We start from the raw sequence: 20,651 nt of genomic DNA on the forward strand, positions 1-20,651 counted from the left end.
TCCCAGGGAGCCAGTTACGCGCAAAGTTCCTTTCCTCAAAATCATCGGAGTCTAGAACTTTGTCAACGCCAACGGCAATAGCACAGTGAACGACGACGGTCTATAGCTTCAGTGCCGCATTTCTGCTACTGTGCGATGTCAGTGCACGTTTAAGAGCCCCAGCTTCGTTTACGGCGCGGTTCAGGTGTCCGCCGAGATGTGTGACAGATATTCCGCCATTTCCTTTCCGCAACAACCAACATTCAAATTTTCTAACGTTGTGAATGCCAACGCATGCAGCGCACATCTGTCACTACAGCCACGTAGTTTAAAGCGCGGCTGAGGTGTCCACTTTTCCAGAGGCCTGTTGTGCGCATTTCCTTAAAATAATAATTGGTTTCTGGGGAAAGGAAATGGCGCAGTATCTGTCTCATACGTCGTTGGACATCTGAATCGTGCCGTAAGGGAAGGGATAAAGGAGGAAGTGAAAGAAGAAAGGAAGAATAGGTGCCGTAGTGGAGGGCTCCGGAAAAATTTCTACCGCCTGGAGACCTTTATCGTGCACTGACATCGCACAGCACACGGGCGCCTTAGCGTTTTTCCTCCATAAAAACGCAGCCGCCGTGGTTGCGTTCGAACCCGGGAACACCGGATCAGTAGCCGAACGCTGTAGCCACTGAGCAACCGCAGCGGGTCTGCGCATTTCCTTCGCTTTCTGGTTTTGAAAACTGGTTTTGAGGAAAGGAAATGGCGCAGTAACTACCACATATACATCGGTGGGCAACCGAACTGCGCCCGGCGGCGGCGACGGCGCGCACCGGAACACATGTGGCTCGGCTGAAGGTCAAACTCCGGCGTGCGCCAAACGCGCCGCAGATAGCCCAGTGAAACTTTCACTTCAAAACAGCATCTCCACCACAGTCTTGTTCCCAAACGAACGAATGAAACATCCGCGGATCTGCTCTTTTGTTGTCCACACATTCTATCTATTTATAACGCGCACACGCACGGCACGATTCCGCATGTGTATGGCACGCAGTATATCACAATGATGGTATACTGGACGGCCATGTTTTTGGTCGAAAGGAAAACCGGTCACCACCAGACCGCATTCGCTCGTCGCATCCATGCTTCCCACACTGCTTTCTCCAGCTGGTCGTTCTTTCGTCTCTGAGAGCACAGCTGCCACCATTAGCTTTGTCGTGTGTTCCTTTTTATGGTTCCTTTCTTGCAAGTGCCTTGCGTATGTGGCAGCTCGCCCGCAGAACCGTGCGGCGGTGCCGTTCCCATTGTCCTAACGGCGCCGTGGCCGCTCTGTACATATACTGTATACGGTGCTTGAAGGCCAATGGCTTGTCCTTTTTTTTTCTTCGCCCCCCCCCCCCCCTTTTTTTTTCTTCATTAGAGGGACGCCAAGCTGGCCAGACGTGCATGAGGTGCGATGAACCAAGCGGTCTTAGCTAAGGCTGAGCAACGTCGTGAAACACCAGGCTAGCGGGATCCTGAGGAAGGCTCAGTCTTGGCTGTTACAGAAATATATACAGTGGTACCTCGTTATAACGAAACGGCTTATAACGAAATAATGGATATAACGAAAGAATTAAATTCCCCTTGGAAGTTCGGTCAATTACCCGCCGTGGTGGCTCAGTGGATAGGGCGCTCGACTACTGATTCGGAGTACCCGGGTTCGAACCCGACCGCGGCGGCTGCTTTTTTATGAAGGAAAAACGCTAAGGCGCCCGTGTGCTGTGCGATCTCGGTGCACGTTAAAGATCCCCAGGTGGTCGAAATTACTCCGGAGCCCTCCACTACGGCACCTATTCCTTTCTTCTTTCACTCCCTCCTTTATTCCTTCCCTTACGGCGCGGTTCAGGTGTCCAACGATATATGAGACAGATACTGCGCCATTTGCTTTCCCCCAAAAACCAATTATTATTATTGTTATAGTTCGGTCAACATTGAAAACTTGAAAATTGGTTTTTGGGGAAAGGAAATGCCGCAGTATCTGACTCACATATCTCAGTGGACAACCGAACTGCACCGTAAGGGAACGGATAAATGAGGGAGTGAAAGAAGAAAGGAAGAGGTGCCGTAGTGGAGGGCTCCGGAATAATTTCGACCACCTGGGGATCTTTAGCGTGCACTGACATCGCACAGCACACGGGCGCCTTGCCGTTTCGCCTCAATTGAAGCGCAAAAGGCGCCCGTGTGCTGTGCGATGTCAGGGCACGTTAAAGCTCCCCATCTGGTCGATATTATTCCGGAGCCCTCCACTACGCCATCTCTTTCTTCCTTTCTTGTTTCACTCCCTCCTTTATCCCTTCCCTTACGGCGCGGTTCAGGTGTCCGCCGATACTGCGCCATTTCCTTTCTCCCAAAACCAATTTTCATTTTAACTGAACCCGCCGCGGTGGCTCAGTGGTTAGAGCGCTCGGCTACTGATCCGGAGTACCCGCGTCCGAACCCGATCGCGGCGGCTGCGTTTTTATGGAGGCAAAACGCTAAGGCGCCCCTGTGCTGTGCGATGTCAGTGCACGTTAAAGATCCCCAGGTGGTCGAAATTATTCCGGAGCCCTCCACTACGGCCCCTCTCTGTTCCTTTATTTTTTTCACTCCCTCCTTTATCCCTTCCCTTACGGCGCGGTTCAGGTGTCCGCCGATATGTGAGACAGATACTGCGCCATTTCCTTTCCCCAAAAACCAATTATTGTTATTTTAACTGACATCGCACAGCACACGGGCGCCTTTGCGTTTCGCCTCCATCTAAAGCGGTACAAACAAGTGGGCGAATGGATGTGGTTACGTATTGAAGTGACAGCGCGCGGTACACGATGGAAAGGTCGGGTACATGCAGATGTGGGAACAGCCGCTCTTTGCACTGCTGCGAGCACTTGCATAAAGCTAGCGCCAGGAGCGCGCGACAGCCCAGCCGGCAATATGGCGACGTCGGAAAGGCCTGTAGCGATGCAAGCGGGCGTCGATAAAGCCAAGACGCTCGTCCTCGACGTAAACAAGCGGAATTAGTTGTCTCCGGTCCAAGACGGGTGCCCTTCACTCTCTCGTCGCTGGCTCGCCGTCGGTATGCGCCTATACCCATATACACACAACAGGCTGTTCGGACAAACCCCAAGCACGCGTTGGCCTGAGACGAGAGACCGAGGGTATTTCCACGGCCGCTTCCTGGATTTTCCCCGAACCAGAAGGAACAGTTGAGACTGTCTTTCCTCGCGCGTGTTCAAACACCAGGAAGGCCCCCGCGCAGTTTCGGCGTGCGTGCCTGCGGAATAGCACTGCGCTGTGTACACTACTGTGCACGTTTAAAGGGAACACCTTATCATAGCAACCCAGCGTTTTTTTTTTGTACTTGATTAGGACGTGGAGCCGTGCACACTGTTTTCCATCGATGGGCGTTGTGACTGGCACGTGAGACCGTCCACTTTTCGCGTTAAACGAAAATAAATGTTGCAACTGTAGCGAATTATTGCGGATTAGGTGTTCCCTTTAAGTGTATACTGTACTGAACGCGCATACTGTGTTTGTTTTATTGTTTTACTGTGGTGAGGCTTGTTGAAAAGAATTCAAAATAAATAAAGAGCCCCGACCCCGTGGCATTTAAATGTACGTATGCTCCAGTTTTCACTGCGTGCGCGCTGTTCACAAAGCCACGCAGTTAAATCATATCCGACAATTCTGGACAAAATCGTTTTTGAACGGGAAAGGGCTTATGAACGCAATTTTTTTCATATATTGTAATATTTCACTATAACGATCAATATATCCGTAGATCTCCCTTCCACAGGATTGCATTTTTTTGCTATTAACGTTTTTCCTATCGTCGAAAGCGTTCCCCATTGGTTTCTTATAGCAGTCTTAAATATTTCACTATTTCGATATTTCCATATTTCATTATTTTTTAATATTTCAATAATTCAACTTCACTAGTTACATAACAGTGCCTTACAGTTTTCCAATATTCAAAACTTTTGTCCAAGAATGTTGGACATGGGTTTGCATCGATCGCGATTTAGTACTCTCCATTGGCGTATTTGATGAGTCAGTGCCATAATATGATATCGTCATATTATAAAAAAACAAATATGAATACTACGACCAATACCATGCTGTCATTGATGCGTTTTCAGTCAATAAAACCAACAGAGAAAAAAAATATTACTCTCCGTGAGCACTCGACGTTCAGGATTCTTCTGTGTCAGGTGCCAACGCGTCACCTGTTTAGCTTTCAACGGCGGCGACAAAAGAAAAGAATTCGACTTCACCACGGTCGAAATCGGTACGCGCAGCAGCTACAAACACGCCGTTGCGCTGCTCTTCGCTTACAACGGCGTCGGCTCGGCAAGCGCCAATCTCACGACTGCGCAGACCTGGTGGCCATTTTTCAGCCAGCCAACCTCAAAAGAAGCCGCGTGCGCAGTGCAGACGAGTGCTCAGTTCGTGACGCGTGTTCCAAAAACGTCTCCGCAGCCTCCGCGGTGCGTGCGGCAGTTAATTAAAGCGCTGGAATCTGTCTCCTACTTTTTGAAAAACGGTAGATAAGGAAAGAACGGAGGAAGAAGGTATAGGCATTTTGAAAATAAAATAAATAACGAACGCAACGAGCCAGAAAAACCGTTCCACGTGCGTGTGACGCCCGGTACAGATTCGCGGGTCCGATAGCAGACGACACGCGCTCCAAACGGGACCACAGAGCAGACGAAAAACCCCGCCGCTCCGTCGCGCGGTAGCAGACGACGCGCAGGTCTGTAATAAAAAAGCAGTTGGTTGCGAAACATTCAGCAAACCTCGTGGCAACTGGGGGGAAAAAAAAATGAGAAAATGCAAGCAAGAACAAAATAGTTTTTTTTTTTTGCAAGGTAGATGATATTTGAGCTGAAATTTAAAAAAAAAAATGGCTAGGGTTCAACATGGCCTGAACCCAGTTATACGAGCGAAAGCTCTGTTAAGCATGGTCTCCAGTGTCTCAAATCAAATGTCAACGGTCAAAATCAAAGGTCAGTGGTCAAAGTCAAATGATCACGTTGTCATACTACCATAGCTTGGGCCATACCACTACGCAGTTAGGTTTGGTTTGACCTTGTGAGGCATTGAAGGTCATTGTCTCATCCACATCGAAACCGGAAGTTGTACGCCGAGAAGTAGAGCTCTCGCTCTCAAAGTAAGAACCAACACGACCTGGACAAGTATGCGCAAACAGTGATGATAGGTGGTGGATTATGGTATAGTGCCCATTACTACTAGGGCTTCAGAGTGGGTTTCAAGAGAGAAAAAAAAGTAACTACGGACCGTCGATAGTAGTAAGCTCAGAAGATGAGTATATTGTGAGGCTTTTATCCTGCAAGTGAACCCATCTCGTCTCATGAAGGTGATGCTTATGTACAGCACAGATTATGAAGCGTCACGAATTGTCGCGGCACCTGTAGGCTCAACGATGAACTGCCGGTCAATAAGGAGATAAAACTGTGACATTTCCGTATATTTGCTGATTTGGAAGCGGGTGTAATAGGCCTCCTAAGTACCGAAAAACAAGTCACGCGAGATGGCAGGATTTTTGAAGACTGGTTCTGCAAGCTGAGCGCTTAAAGAACCGCTCGTCCACGCACTCATTATTGCGTGGGCGGCGTCGGCGGAATGTGTAGTCGTGACTATTTTTAGATCGAAAGACGCACACTCTCCGAGTGATGACGTCATGCTACGCGAAGCAAGTCCGGCACCACAAATATATACTCCTGCCCTCGAAGCGACCAGGTAAATCCGTTTGGGAAAAAAAAAAACGCGGTCGGCCTGCAGGTCGCGCTGTAAGCGGGAAATCTTGTTCTTTACCACGCTTCTCCACCGTAGCGCAAAAAAAACAAGAGAACAATCTTCGTCTTCCAAATCTTACTTGTTTGTTCTTTATTTGAACTCCGCTCGCAAATGTCTGGTCACGCCCGTCAATGTAGGCGTCGTCTGCAAAACAAAAAACTGCAGACGACCATCTGAAAAAAAAAAAAAACAAGGAACAGACGAAAGAGGTTTTCGCACGTCCGTTTATGGGAAGCGGACACGGCTGGCATAGTCTGCAGCGAGTCGCGAGCAGACAGTTCCAAAAAAATAAATAAATAAATAAAACGAGGAAACTCGTTTTTAGCCAAGCCTTTTCGCTTGACCACACGAGTCGCATACGCGCTCGCTGTATCCATTCAAAGTTTTGTTTATCTGTGCCGTCCTGTTGCTACGCCTAGTATTGAATAACGACACGCACGCATGCACGCACGCACGCACGCACGCAATAATTACGTCAGAAGGAAAAGGGGTCCCCAATCCGGTATGTACCGGAATCAGGCGCGTACGGATATAGCCTAAAGACCGCCTCCGCTCGTCCATCAGAGTAGCTCAGACTGTCTTTATTGCTTCGTTCGGGAGGTCATGGTCACTGTCAACATGACGGCTGCCATAATCAGTGTTTGGCATTCAAACGAATGACGTGCGGGTATCCGTTTTCAGTGCGTCTGACGCACTTGCGAGCTTAGCAAACAACGTGTATGAGCTAAGATTGGAACGGGACAAGCAAAGGCACAAATAGAATGTCAACAAACTAACCGCACCTTCACTAAACAGGACCTCCGCCACTGTTCAGGTCCGGTCTTGTTTTACGTCTCCAGGTACTCCAATAGCCTGCGATGCCGGCACAGCGCAAGTACAACTACTCGTAGAACGTATAACTGGCATAGGTCTTCGAGGCTACTCCATTACTCTCTGCTTGAATGCATGTCCGCCTACAGGGTATTTAGGCTCCGAACGTAGCGGTGGGTTGGACCCACCGCCCCACACCCGAGACCGTGCCTGGAAACACAACGCGCAAGATGTGCTCGGAGATCTTTCACTGTTGTGCGAAGTTGTGCCCCTAACTCCCAACGGAAACGACGCGGCTTGCTGGAGTATTTGTCAAGGCACACTCGACATCCATGGCGCACAAACCACTGCCGCCGTTATCACTGGCGGCTCACTACAAGCAGCTTGTAGTGAGCCCCCTTTTCACTCAGTTCATTGCGGCCCTCAGGGCGCGCCTCGCACAACGAGTCAGTTGTTACCCTGACGCAACAACAGTTACTGCACGTTTTCTTTCTTGACAACTCCGTCCATCCTCTTTCTCCAGCTGCTAGTATTTACAACAGGTTTTACAATGTGTTTTGTGCATAGAAGTCGCGGTGGCTCAGTGGTTAGGGCGCTCGGCTACCGAGCCGAAGTTCCCGGGTTCCAACCCGACCGCGGCGGCTGCGTTTCCATGGAGGCGAAACGCAAAAGGCGCCCGTGTGCTGTGCGATGTCAGTGCACGATAAAGATCCCCAGGTGGTCGAAATTATTCCGGAGCCCTCCACTACAGCACCTCTTTGTCTCTTTATTCTTTCACTCCGTTCCCTTATGTCGCGGTTCCGGTGTCCACCGAGGTATGTGAGAAAGTAGTTACTGCGAAATTTCCTTTCCTCAAAAACTAAAAAAAAAAAGACCAAAGCTGAACAAAAGGGATCGTTAATTGAAACGTAGACGCAGCATTCCGCTGTGGACGGGGCGGCGGGTGTTCTTACAAGGCCCAGGCTAGAAATGCCTACACAAAGGCGCTCAGTGCGCGAGAAAGCGTCCGCCGCATTCCGGAGTTGCTATTCTTTTCTTTTCTCACGAACAGCGCCAGGGGGCGCCGGCGGGGTTGGCGTGAGAAGCCGAGGCGGCGTGTGCATATCCGTCCAGTGACGCATAGGCGGCATTTTTTTCTCGGCACGAAAGGTCACGGTCGGCGGAACAGGACACAATGGCGCCTCGCTCGGCTTTGTTGCTTTCTCGCGGGAACCTGTGGGGTGGATGTGGCGCGCAGGATGCAAAGTGTTAAGAGATGGGAGGGGGTCTATCCGCTGCACGTTTCCCCTGGAAGCTTGAGTAAGCGCGCCGGCTGTTACGCGCGCTGGGTTTATTTATTAGGCTCAACTTCCACTGTATCACACTTAATAGTAATGTTCCTATATGGGAAAAAAAAGGGGGGGGGGGAGTTAGCGGTCCTCTACCGCTTCTGTAGAAGGGTGCGCGCTAGACCGCAGCTAACGCTTTTTGCTCTTCTGTTTACAGTGTACAGTGGCAATAAGAGCGGTCCTGTTTTTAACGAAAGACGTAGTAGTAGTGGTGGTTGATTAATAAGATAAAATTAATGTGGATTAGCCCAGCTAATCCAGGATATACCAAGCGAAAGCGAGATTGAGGTCTCCAGTGGCCCACGGAACCGGTTGTGCGCCTTTCCTTTCCTGAAATTGAACGGTCTTTGCTAAGTTGTCAACGCCAGTGAACTCTATGAACGCCGTTGGCTCACTTGTTTTGTTTGGCTTTTGAGGAAATGAAATGGCACAGTAACCGCCTCACACATCTCGGTGGACACCCGAATCGCGCCGTAAAGGCGGCTGCGTTTTTATGGAGGAAAAACGGCAAGGCGCCCGTGTGCTGTGCGATGTCAGTGCACGTTAAAGATCCCCAGGTGGTCGAAATTATTCCGGAGCCCTCCACTACGGCACCTCTCTCTTCTTTTCTTCTTTCACTCCCTCCTTTATCCCTTCCCTTACGGCGCGGTTCAGGTGTCCAACGATATATGAGACAGATACCGCGCCATTTCCTTTCCCCCAAAAACCAATTAATATTAAAGGGAGGGATAAAGGAGGGAGGGAAAGAGGAAAGAGAAAACTAAAAATTGAAAGTTGGATTTTGAGGAAAGGCGCGGCGCTGCGCAGCGGCGGAACACCTGTGGCTCGGTGCTACTAGTGGCGCATGCGCACTAGTGACTAGGGAGCGCGCGAGAGAGAGAAACTGCGCCGTGCGTGACGTCACTCGTGCTCCGACATACGCCGGCTCGCGCGAAGCGCGGCGTTGATTAGCGTAGTGAAGCTTTTCGCTTCAAAAGGAATATGAATATGTCGCTACACCGACCGGCCCAACGTTGTGCTCTACTAAAGACGGTAAAGAGGCTGACGACCGCGTCAATTGCTATCTACTATCTTAAGCACCCGAGCTGCGGCCGGCGGACGCAAAAGGAACGGGGAGAAGACAGATAAGAAAACACAGATAATGACGATTGCGATAGAGGGCAGGGTTAGAGATATATGTACACTATTTGCAAATGCAGGCAAACAATCAATCACACAGTATGAAAGTCTAAATGATAAGGTCGCGAGCGGCGTTATCATTTTTACTTTTTATTGTTTGATTTCTATTGTGTGCGCGTGCGTAAATAGCTCCAGGTCCCGTATGCCAAAAGCGCCAAATGTAATCAGGGCAGGTTAGTTGGAGTTGCTTCAACTTGTGGAGGTCAGGACGGCTGCAGGTGCACTTGCCATTGCATCAATACCTCTAGTGCAAAGAATGTCCGGACCCCGTAGAGTATCTGTTACGGGTCCAATTGGACTTATTTTTGGAAATGTGGCGGAGAGTTTGAAGGATGCTCCACTCCCGCCACCGGTTGGCCCGGTATTGCACTGCCTCCGGGATCGGCCTTGTCTTTAGCGCGTTTTTACTATCCTGTCTTTCTATCCCATCTTTCAACTCTCCTACTATCTACACGTGGCAGCGATTGTGGCTCTGCTTGAGCCAGTGAGCAGGCCTGTGCACTTTGCTTTTCTTTCTTCCTGGCAACAACAGACAGACAGACACTAGTGCAAAAGTGAATATTTTAACCAAATCTGCACTGTAAATGCTCACAATTTATAGTAAAGCCTTAGAGAAGAAGCTAGTGCCGACTGTCTTCAGTTTAGAACCAGCAGGAGCTGCCACGCAACTAACGTGCTCCGAGAGAGCGACGCACATTCAGAATACGAGCCTTTGTGGCATATATCGCCGCAATGACCCAGCAATGATACGAGACCTTAGAGGTGCTTCTCAGCGATGATATGCAGATAACCGCACTGTATAGACTTCGTCGAAGGCATCGAGGCACGCCCGACTGAGTAGGCGGGCCCTAAAACGTGTCCCTATAGGCATCTGGCTCGCCAGTAGATTCCGCAGTTGCCACACGGAATTCGCGCTCGACGGATCGCGGCCCGGGGACCTCGGCGCAAGTTGTCACGTACAGTACACGCGGGTTGCGGCTTGGCACTAAGTATACGCAAGTGGGACAAGGCGCACGCGCGCACTCTTCGAGAAAGCGCCGACGCTGGGAAAAAACACAGCCGTAGTCTACCAGGGGCTGATTTATGGGCAGGTTTTGAATGGACGGAGAAGAGGTGCCGCCTATAATGTAATGCCAGTTACGAAGCCCCTTGCAAGGACTGCGAAGTGGTGGGTTCGACCCCGACGGGGTGCCGATGGGGGCCGAATGCGTCAGATACGGTTATGTGCGGAAATTTCCGTGCACAGTATGTTTAAAGGACAACTTTCGAGTTTAGTATTATTACTTTGTTTTAATTTTCCAAGTTCCAGAATGTTGGCAAAAACACACCTCAGACCACTTCATGGATCGCAGTGGAAGTTGTCACGAGGCACCACACTCTAAACAATAACACCTAGCAATTCTGCACAAGAACACTTTGAATGGGAAACCGTTTACGAACGCATTTTTTTCATATAGTGCAAGATTTCACCATAGCAATCAATATATCCGCAGATCACCCGACGGCAGTCTTACACATTTTTTCCATTCACGTTTTTGCTATGGTCAAAAGCGTTCCCCAATGGTTTTCTATGGCAGTCTTAACTGTTCGACGTGATCAATGGAAACTTTTTAAAAGAAAGATTTTGCTGCACATTGGAATAATAAACCATTACCTTCAATATTTTCATAACGGTGTCTTCCAATTTTCTTATTTTTTAAATTTTTGCCCGAGAAAGTTGGACATGAACGAAGTAAGCAGTATACTCTAGCGCACTCACTTATATAAAAGGGAGTGAGCTAGACGACAGCTTACTTCCTTTTCACTTCCATATAGGCGTATATTCGCCTTCAGAGTGCACGGACTACTTCTAGAAGCTTCTAGAAGGGTTGTGGTTCGAGTTCACAGGTGGTGGTTTCCCCGCAGGTATAAAGCCGGGCAAATTCTAGAGAATATACAAGTTAGACCACGTTCAAAATTATGTGGCGATGACGATGACGATGTAGAGATGACGAGGAACAAACTGGTCCGGCGCTGTCAAATAGCTTTGCTGGTTGTTTTCGCGCCTTTTCCACCCAGTAAGCATGGCTCTTGGGCGCCGCCCTCCGGTTGTGTCGAGCCACCGCGGCGTGTACATCGTGTTTCTGAAAAAAAAAAAAAAGAAATGATGGTTTTTGAGGAAAGGAATAGCTGTCTCGCTCTTCGGTAGGAGTGAAAGAAGTAAGAAATGCCGTAGTGGAGGGCGAAATTTACGAACACTGTAGACTGTAGCGCTACCTGTGAGGAATGATTGAAGAAACACAATGGTCATTAGATGCAACTCCAGCGCAGACTCGCGTTCACCTTGCCTGTCGCTCGCAGGTGGGCGCAAAACCTCCCCACCAACTCCCGACAACCTGAGCGCCACACGCAACAACGGCGGCCTGGTTTGGAAGGTCCAAGTTTTTGCCGCAATCGCGTGATTAAACGTGTTCCATGTTCGCATTAACCCAGATATCGCGTGCGTAGTGCGAGCCTCCCCCGAGTCCCCGCGGTCTAGCCACTTCCGATCCGCCTGCGGGCGGGGATCGTTTAATCGAGGATGTGGCGCAGCCGGCTGAATTCAGAAGGCATGCGAGTCAAGAAGCAGCAGCAGCAGCAAGATCAACCGCAAGGGGGAAGGGGGGGGGGGGGGTAGCAACAGTTGTCGACCCGAGAAGGGAGGAAGCCTCAATTAAAACGACCCGCTTCTCGGAAATGCTTAGACGGCGCGGCGGCTCCGTTCGTTTATCAAAGCCACACACACCACACCACGAGCCTCGCGCGCGCCCGGCTTTTCTTCTTGTCGAACTAGGAGGAGGAGGCGGCTCGTAGCGCGTGGCTGTTTTCGTTCTGTTTATTTCTTCCTTGCCTTCGAAGCAGCGTCCGTTCCCTCCCTGTACCTCACCGCTGCATCCTACCCGACGCGATGAAGCCCAGCGAACGAGCGGCCATTCACTCCATTATTTCTTTTCCCTCGCATCGATGAGCCGAGAAGCGCCATCTATGCGTCGCATAAAGAAACAAAAGGCGGTCATTTTTCGCGCCACCGCCTCTCTCCGACCGTTGCAAGCGCCTTCCCCCAACCGAACGGGGGCCCCCGTTGAATATAGTACCGCCGGTTGGATGCCTGGCTAGCTAGGCAGCGTGCAGCGACCGTGTGGCATAATCGCTTCTCAAAGCGGATGTCTGCGCGGGGCGAGATTTGGGTCACGGGGTTTCTTCCTCGGAGGGCGCGATGAGTTTTGTTTGTGTTATTTTCGTGTCTGTCTTGAACTTTGCTGGGCGCTTCAGCGTCTCGTCTTTTTGTTCTTGATATTTTTTGCTCGCGTGTCGTACAGCCTTCGTAGCTCCTCCCCTTCTAGTTTTGAGAAATATTCCAAGGGAGAAAGAGTGTTGCAGGCGAGGGTAGAGTGAGAGGCAAATTCATTTGCAGTTCCACCGCCTTACACCGCCATTCGCGGGCTGGAAACGCCTACACCAGTTGCTTGAGGAGAGTGGTGTCGTCTGTTGGGTGTTGTATAGGCATATGGTCAGCGCGTGCTGTCGTGACTTTCTGTTTCTCTCGGCTTTTTTTTTTGTGCCAGGCAGTTTATTATTTAGATTTTTTTCCCTCTACTTTTTCACCGAAACTGGACTCCCCGCTTTCCACGCTCCCACCCTCCTGCCTACTTTAGAGGAAAGGTTGAGAAAAAAAAAAGAAAAAAAAAAGGCCGAGAAGGACGAAATAGTTTCGCGCTTCTGTAGAGCGTGAGAGAGTGCGAGATTCTCTACGTTTGGGCTGAGCGCGTCGTCTGCTACTCGGCCCCTGTTGGTGTCTCGTCTGCTTCGGGTGGACTGCGACGTGTCGAAGGCTGCAGTTCAGTGCAGACTGCTGGATTCGTTCTTTGCCGACTACTTTGTAAGTGATTCAAAAGCCGAGAGGCTTCTCAACTTTCTCTTTTTAGACCAACGCCAGTTATGCTTTATAACGCGACGTGAAATTCTTGATCATGTACGAAGTGCGAAAGTGACTGGCCAGGCTCTGTGATTGGTCCCAAACTCAGAGCTTAGCGCCCCTTGCGGCATTTAAACGAACTGCTGTTTAGACAGGTTTAGACAAGGCTGTGGCAGAGAAGGGCATTCTAGAGGGCGCCTGCACATCTCATGCTCTGAGTTTGATCTGATATTCGGTAACTGGTGACTTGAGGAACAGTGGCTGAGGCCTGCCGCTAAGTTCTTGGAGGACACATGGGTCCTTGACGCTCGAGGCAGGATCTTATCAGTGATGATCTTCACAAAACCCGTTGTCTCACAGTTATGGTTATTACGTTGTCTCTTATATCCTACACGGGCGTTTTCAACGGCAGTTCAGTTTACTCTCAGTTGAACCGAACGGCAGTTAGCGGTGTTACACGGCAGTGCTAACTGCCGCTGAAATCTCAACGGCAGTTGAGTTCGACTGAGATCGGGGATCCCAGTTGAACGGTCAACTGACAAGACGGTGACCTACGGACCATAAACTTCCCCCCTTACTGGATTGTCTTGGCTCAGTGTGCTTCGGCACGCGCAAATTTCTACCCCAAAGCAGAAAATACACAAAAAGAATTGTCACTATAGGAAAGAATATATACACCACGATCATTTTCAAGAAGAAAAAAAAAATGCATACACTGCTTTTTTCGTGTTTTCAGTTCGCTCTAGACGCGAGGTCATGTGGTTAAGAGTGCTAACTGAACTGAACGCGAAGTGCTCGTGTAACAGCTGGCGATTCCAGTTGAGTTCAACGGCAGCAGAAATCCTCAACTGGCTGTTGACTGAACTGTCGTTGAAAACGCCCGTGTAACACAGGTATCACTTACATTGATGCGAGGCTTTACTAAAGTCCAACTGCTGCAGAAAGCGCGAGTGGTATGTTCTGTCGATTTGTCATAGCGTGCCTTCTCTTCTGTTTTCTCTTCTTACTGACTCTCGTCTTTTTTCTTGAGCACTGCCAGTGAGATAAGTAAAATGGCGAAAAATGAATTTCAACTATACCTTTCGTTTTCCACCCCGCTGCAGACACGACAGAACTGAAACCATAAAGCGATCCAGCACTGATAGTAATAGATGGATAAAAGTAGGTCCTTTTCACGCCTATTCTTCAGGTGTTGCAGCTGGTTTGACGGGGAACTTTCGTAGTAGTAACGTGAGCGTGCTTTGGATATTTTGCTTACGTTAACTTTCTCCTACTTAAGATGACACACGCGAACCCCAAGGTCGACCGGTGGGACCCTGCACTCGACGACTTTCCCGTGCCTATGCCTGGGCTGGTTCCCCTGGATGTACACGGACAAAAATATACGTACAATACTTAAACGCATACGCCACGCTCTCCGTATCCATTGCCGCCGCGCTCTCTTTGTGGGCACGGTGCGCCCGCCCTAAGGTCTTCCTGTCCCCCTTCCGTGCCATGCTCCCCGGTTTGGCGGTCTTGTGTTGTTGCGGCCCGCAAAGAAGTGTTCCGCTCGCGGAGAGCTCCCCCCGTCTGTACGCCTATTATTTTCCCGTCAAAACCGGGGACACGCGATTCTTCCGCCGTGACCGGGGACACCCCAAGGGGGGGCAGTAACTCCTCTGAATTCTTGTCATACCCCCTGCCCCGTCTCCCCCTCCTGTCGCACTTGTGCATACACCATGTGCTGGGAGGGGCGGGGGTGGGGGGAGGAGGGCATGACTCATGCATCCAGCCACTACTCGTCACACAACACTCGCTGAACCCCTTCCGGTGTGTCCGAAAGAAGGCGCTAATAATAATAATAATAATAATAATAATAATAATAATAATAATAATAATAATAATAATAATAATAATAATAATAATAATAATTGGTTTTTGGTGGAATGGAAATGGCGCAGTATCTGTCTCATATATCGTTGGACACCTGAACCGCGCCGTAAGGGAAGGGATAAAGGAGGGAGTGAAAGAAGATAGGAACGAATAGGTCCGTAGTGGAGGGCTCCGGAATAATTTCGGCCACCTGGGGATCTTTAACGTGCACTGACATCGCACAGCACACGGGCGCCTTTGAATCGAATTTCAACACGTTCGCACGAGCACCTGAACCTGTACGGCGACTTTCAAAATTCTGAACTGAAAGTTCCTCTGTACTCCCTCGCCTCTCTTTCTTATCAGGAAACAAGCAGCGAACTTGTGGAGCACCCGCTGATGCGTTCGCGGACGGTTTGGGTGGGCCGACGGTAATTGCTGTTTCTACGCGGCGACTGCGAGGCATGATGGGACAGCGTGGGTGTGCCTGGCACTGCTCGAGTTCGGGCTAGTTGAACCGTATGAATCATTCTAGGGTTGTGTTGCTTACAGTTACCTTACCTCACATTTGTAAGGAAGGGCCGCTTACACATAAGCTTAACAGAGGACAGGCAATCGATTGTTAGCCAGCGTTGTGCGACATGTGTTCTGAAACTTCGACATCGATGTTGCCTGCAACCAATAGGCGCGTTTACATGAATGCGACAGAAGTCGACTCCAGTCCACTTTCTGAGGGAAAGTGCAGAAACGTCGAGACAGTGAGTAGAAGACGAGTCAAACCTTTCCTTCTCAAAAACCTGCTCTTTCCCTCAAGAAGTTGACAGGAGTCGACTTCTGTCGCATTCATGTAACCGAGGCATATCAGTGCCTCACAGTCATTCTTTTGCTCTATTTTTGTCGTTGCTACGGTGTCACGGAACGACACCCATGGGCACGACAAAGTTTTTAAAATCCAGCTCTACAAGCCACGACCGCAAAAAAAAAAAAAATGTCGCCTGTTTCCAAATCGCTCGCCCGCGCCACGCCCCGTGCTATTGTATTTTCTCGACGCTTTCTTCGCCCTGTCTGGCATTCCCTCACGCGCTTCGTTGAGAGGCAGATAGCTATATATCCACGTGACCCCCCTCCACCCAACAGAAGACAAGTGGCGCCTTCTGCCTTCAGCGCTTTCACACCGGGGCCACCTGTGGGGCCGCATGGACCAGCATACCTAATCAGCGGCTCCCGCGCAATTGTTTCGCGCATTGGTATTCCTGGCGCCGCTATGGAAGGGGCGGGCACCGGCCCTGGGGTGTCCAAATACACCAGCGCCACCCGCTACCCTTAGTACAGGCGAGCAGTGCCGTGGAAAGCTGTGGAGCTGGGTCATTATAGCACGCAGGTTCTATTTCTGCTTGCCACCTGTTTAATTCTGTCTCCTTTACCGGGCTTACTCACGGGCTCGAGTGTGGAGAAGCCGCTGCTACCACCTGCGGGATCGGCTGCACGACGCCGATACCGATATGGGTGGAATAGAATCGGAGAGGAAATTTGTTCTTCGGGGGTAGAATAGTTGCACTGTCGAAAAACCTATCTCTATCCAGCTTTATATTCGAACCCGACCGCGGCGGCCGTGTGCTGTGCGATGTCAGTGCACGTTAAAGATCCCCAGGTGGTCGAAATTGTTCCGGAGCCCTCCACTACGGCACCTCTCTCTTCCTTTCTTCTTTCACTCCCTCCTTTACCCTTCCCTTACGGCGCGGTTCAGGTGTCCAACGATATATGAGACAGATACTGCGCCATTTCCTTTCCCCCCCAAAACCAATTATCTAGCTTTATATCTTCAGCCTGTCTCTTTGGGCTTCGTCTTACTGTGTCGAAACTCGAATGATTCTAACTTGAAGGAGGCCGAGAATTTATTTGAATTAAAATGTTCACACTTCCAAAAGTTCGAATTAGGCGAGTTTTAGTCAGATTGTACTGAATTTATAAGAAGAGGAATGCGCAAGAGCTTTATAGATAAAACACTATACACAGACCCAGAAAAGGAATACTGGTGTTCATACGTTGGTAGTGCTTCGAGCGCAAATACCGGCAAGCCGGAAGTTGTGTCGGTTCTACGCGCGCCCAACTGCTCCCGCGATTGGTCCGTTTCTGACCAATCAGGAACAGCTTTAGCGCGTCAGAACGAGTGACGTAATTCTGATCCGCGATTGCGCTTGTTTTGACGCCAGCCGTTTAATATTAAACTTTCCAAACGACGCCGCGCTTTCGGTAGCGTCAAACTCGACAGCGTTGAAACTCGTGAGACAAGCGTGACCCGGCCCGCTATTACGAAACGCCGGTTTCTTCGACCTTCGTATACGCCGAGCCGGTTTCATTCATCGCGTAATGTTGGCGTGCCTTTTTTTAGAAGGGACAGCGGCTTTACGGACGCAATCGCCAGCTGCGAACGCCGCCTCACGGCAGCAACATCTGAGAGAGTAGCGTTTCTCTCGCTGTTGTCGAGTTATACTAGTTTACAGTAGTTAGAGTGACTCAGGGTCGGAGGTGCCGGCTCCTCTAAGCGAAAAACTTTTTCTGCGGGGAAAGCACTTAGTCTCCCTTTTTTTTTTCCTACGTACGAACACAGGTAAAGAAATAATTTCCCGTTAATCTGCCGCTGTTTTGCGTAGTATAGCATAGTCAACAATTCTGTACAAAAGCATTTTTGAACGGGAAACAGTTCATGAACGCAATTTTTTCTTATACAGTCGAACCTGGTTATAGTGAAGAGGTTTATAACGAAATAATGGATATAGCGAAGGAATGACGATTCCCCTCGGAAGCTCAGTCAACACGGGCTATAACGAAGTAATCGCCGGACTACTTCAAGTTCGTTATAGCTAGGCTTAACAGTATTGTAAGATTCCGATATACAACAATCAATATATCCGCAGATCTTCATTCGACAGGCTTGCATTTTTTTTTTTGGTATCGTTAAAAGCGTTCCCCATTGGCTTTCTATGGCGGTCTTAACTGCTGCATGCGAGCTATGGAAAAGGTTGAAAAGAAAGGTTTTGCTACACATCGGAATTATAAACCATTACCTTAATATTCCCTTAACAGTACCTTAGAATTTTTCAATATTTAAAATTCTCGTCGAATAATCTTGGGCATGTCCACTGATTTCATTCGCATTAAGTTGTGCTCGAGTCGGAAGAGGTCACAACATGTCGCCTTGGACTATTGCGGAGCACGTGCAACGCCCACTTGCTACGTGCTTGCTTGTCACGTGATCAAGATCATTCCACGTATATATAGCGGGCAATATGGCGACGCGGGTGCAGGAAGCACTTCTCGCGAATGTCGACTGCACGTTCTTGCGGCCTTATCGCGTCACACGCCCCCGACGACTCAGTCATACGCGGGCCGCCCTCCGATTGGTCGAGACGGTCACGTGGTGAGGAGGAAAGCGAAAGAGAAGTGGGCGAGGCCACGCGGGTGAAGCACACACACACACGTTACAAACCGCGCCGCCGCGACCGACCGACGCATACGTGCCAAGGCGGAAGTTTTCTGAGACAATGGCGCCGGAAGGGGAGAGGGTGTGATTGCGGCTAGGCTATAATTGCTTCCGCGCGTGCTCGCGCACGAAGTCCCCTGTGCGTGCGTGCGTGCGTGCGTGCATGCGTGTGTATTGATTTGGATGCCGAATACATATCTGGTTTCGCTCGGGGCCTATGGCGGTCAGTGCGCTGTTCGCCGTACCGGTGCTCACCTCGCAAGGTCTGTCGTGCTGAGGAGGACGTTTGATTACACGTTCTTCTACGTGTCTCCGGGCCTGACACCGATGTAAGCGGTAAGCAGAAAAGCGCATGTTTGTACTGCCGGCAGCGAGTATACTTAATGTATACCCTTCGCTATATCCGATCCATTGCAGGGGTAAATTGTTCTGTCGCAACCGGAAGTTGCAGAAATCGCGCGATTGGTCCTTCGTTGATTGAACGTAGTATTCAATGCGGAATGTTCGTAATTGGGCAGATTTGTACACGGAGTCGGGGGACAGTGAGCTCTAAGCCGAGTTTAGACAGACTTAGTTTTCCAATTCGAGCTAGCGCGACTGGGCCGGCGGTTATATGAAGACCGTGAATGACATTTAAGCGCACACTTTAAGAGCACAAAAACACCTTGGTGGCAGTTTGAGCTTTTCGCACGCCATGTTTCTCCTACCAAGTTATCACTGGTAAAAACGACTGCTGCAAAGCCGTCGGTGTAGGTCAGACATTTCTCAGTAGCCATTAATAATAATAATAATAATAATAATAATAATAATAATAATAATAATAATAATAATAATAATAATAATAATTGGCTTTTGTAGAAACGAATTGGCGCAGTATCTGTCTCATATATCGTTGGACACCTGAACCGCGCCGTAAGGGAAGGAATAAAGGAGGGAGTGAAAGAAGAGAGGAAGAAAGGGGTGCCGTAGTGGAGGGCTCCGGAATAATTTCGACCACCTGGGGATCTTTAACGTGCACTGACATCGCACAGCACACGGGCGCCTTAGCGTTTTTCCTCCATAAAAACGCAGCCGCCGCGGTCGGGTTCGAACCTGGTTTCCATTCCCGACTGCCGTACTGAAGCGTGCACCGACACTGTTCATTTATAGACGCAACGTGAAATACGTGAAACGTTGATTCCTAGAAGGAGTGTTCGCTCCAAAAACGGTGATACTGCGCGGTCCAAACGTCTACAGACTCCTTTTATTCTGCAGTTTATAAGACTGCCGACTCGTATATGCTATAAAAGTTTTATATAAGATCACATACAGCCGCAGTGGTCTTACAATTAATCTATAGTCTTTATGACCCTACCACGGTCCCAGGCGTTTCAATACGAATCCGCTCTCTATTACAGCGGTCCATTTTCGCCTGGCGATGCACGGAACTAGGTCTGAAGATAGCCTCTTTACTAGAGCGACATCGCTAAATGATAGGTTCCTTGGTCCTCCTGTTCTCAGGAGGCCTCGTCGAAGGAATCAATGATCTCAATTTCACTCTAGATGCTGCGCTACAAGAACTTCGACATTGAGGCACCTCCTTTAGGAAATTCAGCGCGGCTCCACCATTGATGGTGCCCCCCTCCCAAGGACGTCGAACCCTCGACCCTGTATGCCTATCCCCCCCCCCCCCCCCCCTAATCGGTCGTGCGAAACCTCTCCGGGCACATCTCCCATCGGAAGAGACAGATGTGAGGGGAGGGATGCCAGGGTCCGTGAAAGCGAGCGCGCACTCAGTGGTCATTGCTCCCCCTTCTTCCATGACCTGGATTCTTATTCTCCGCTGGGAAAACCCACGCTGCCCAGATTCAAGAAGGAACAGATGCGTAAGAAATAAAGAAAGAGTCGTCTCCCACCGACTACGGCCGCCCTTACCTTACGGGGGGCGCCCATATCTGAGCGGCCCTCCTTTTTTTATTTATCCTCCCGTGCGCGTTTATCTACTGTCTTTGCCGGAGTAATCGACTTTGTTTTCTTTTTTAATTTTCGGTACCTGCGGAGGAAAGCAGTCGTGCCCACTCCCATACGCATACACGATCAACGTAGCCCAACTAAAAGAGAGAGATAGAGAAAAAAAGCATCAAGATAGAGATCAAGCGGGCAGTCAGTGCTTTGGAGTAGAAAGATGCTCGAGAGAGGTCCGGGTGCCACCCCCCCCCCCCCCCCAAAGAAAAAAAAATGCAGCTATAAAACGGAGAAACTGAAGCGAGAAAAAATACAGTAGCGC

At 49.7% G+C, this 20,651-nt stretch overlaps 1 protein-coding gene across 3 annotated transcripts in view; it reads left to right on the top strand.

The window, feature by feature from the left end:
• Nucleotides 1–20,651, top strand: part of LOC144100948 (uncharacterized) — a 69,503-nt gene that overhangs the window by 36,202 nt on the left and 12,650 nt on the right. The window contains exon 1 of one of the 3 annotated variants that reach the window (XM_077633876.1): nt 12,570–13,014. The exons of 1 other annotated variant lie outside the window; for it this stretch is intronic. The gene's annotated coding sequence lies outside the window, so the exon portion shown is untranslated. Of the gene's footprint in view, nt 1–12,569; nt 13,015–18,584; nt 18,722–20,651 lie in introns of those variants that run through there. One more of the 3 variants, XM_077633877.1, reaches the window with a different exon arrangement.

Source organism: Amblyomma americanum, chromosome 8 (genome assembly GCF_052857255.1).
Source record: "Amblyomma americanum isolate KBUSLIRL-KWMA chromosome 8, ASM5285725v1, whole genome shotgun sequence".
In the NCBI taxonomy this organism is placed as follows: Eukaryota; Metazoa; Arthropoda; class Arachnida; order Ixodida; family Ixodidae; genus Amblyomma; species Amblyomma americanum.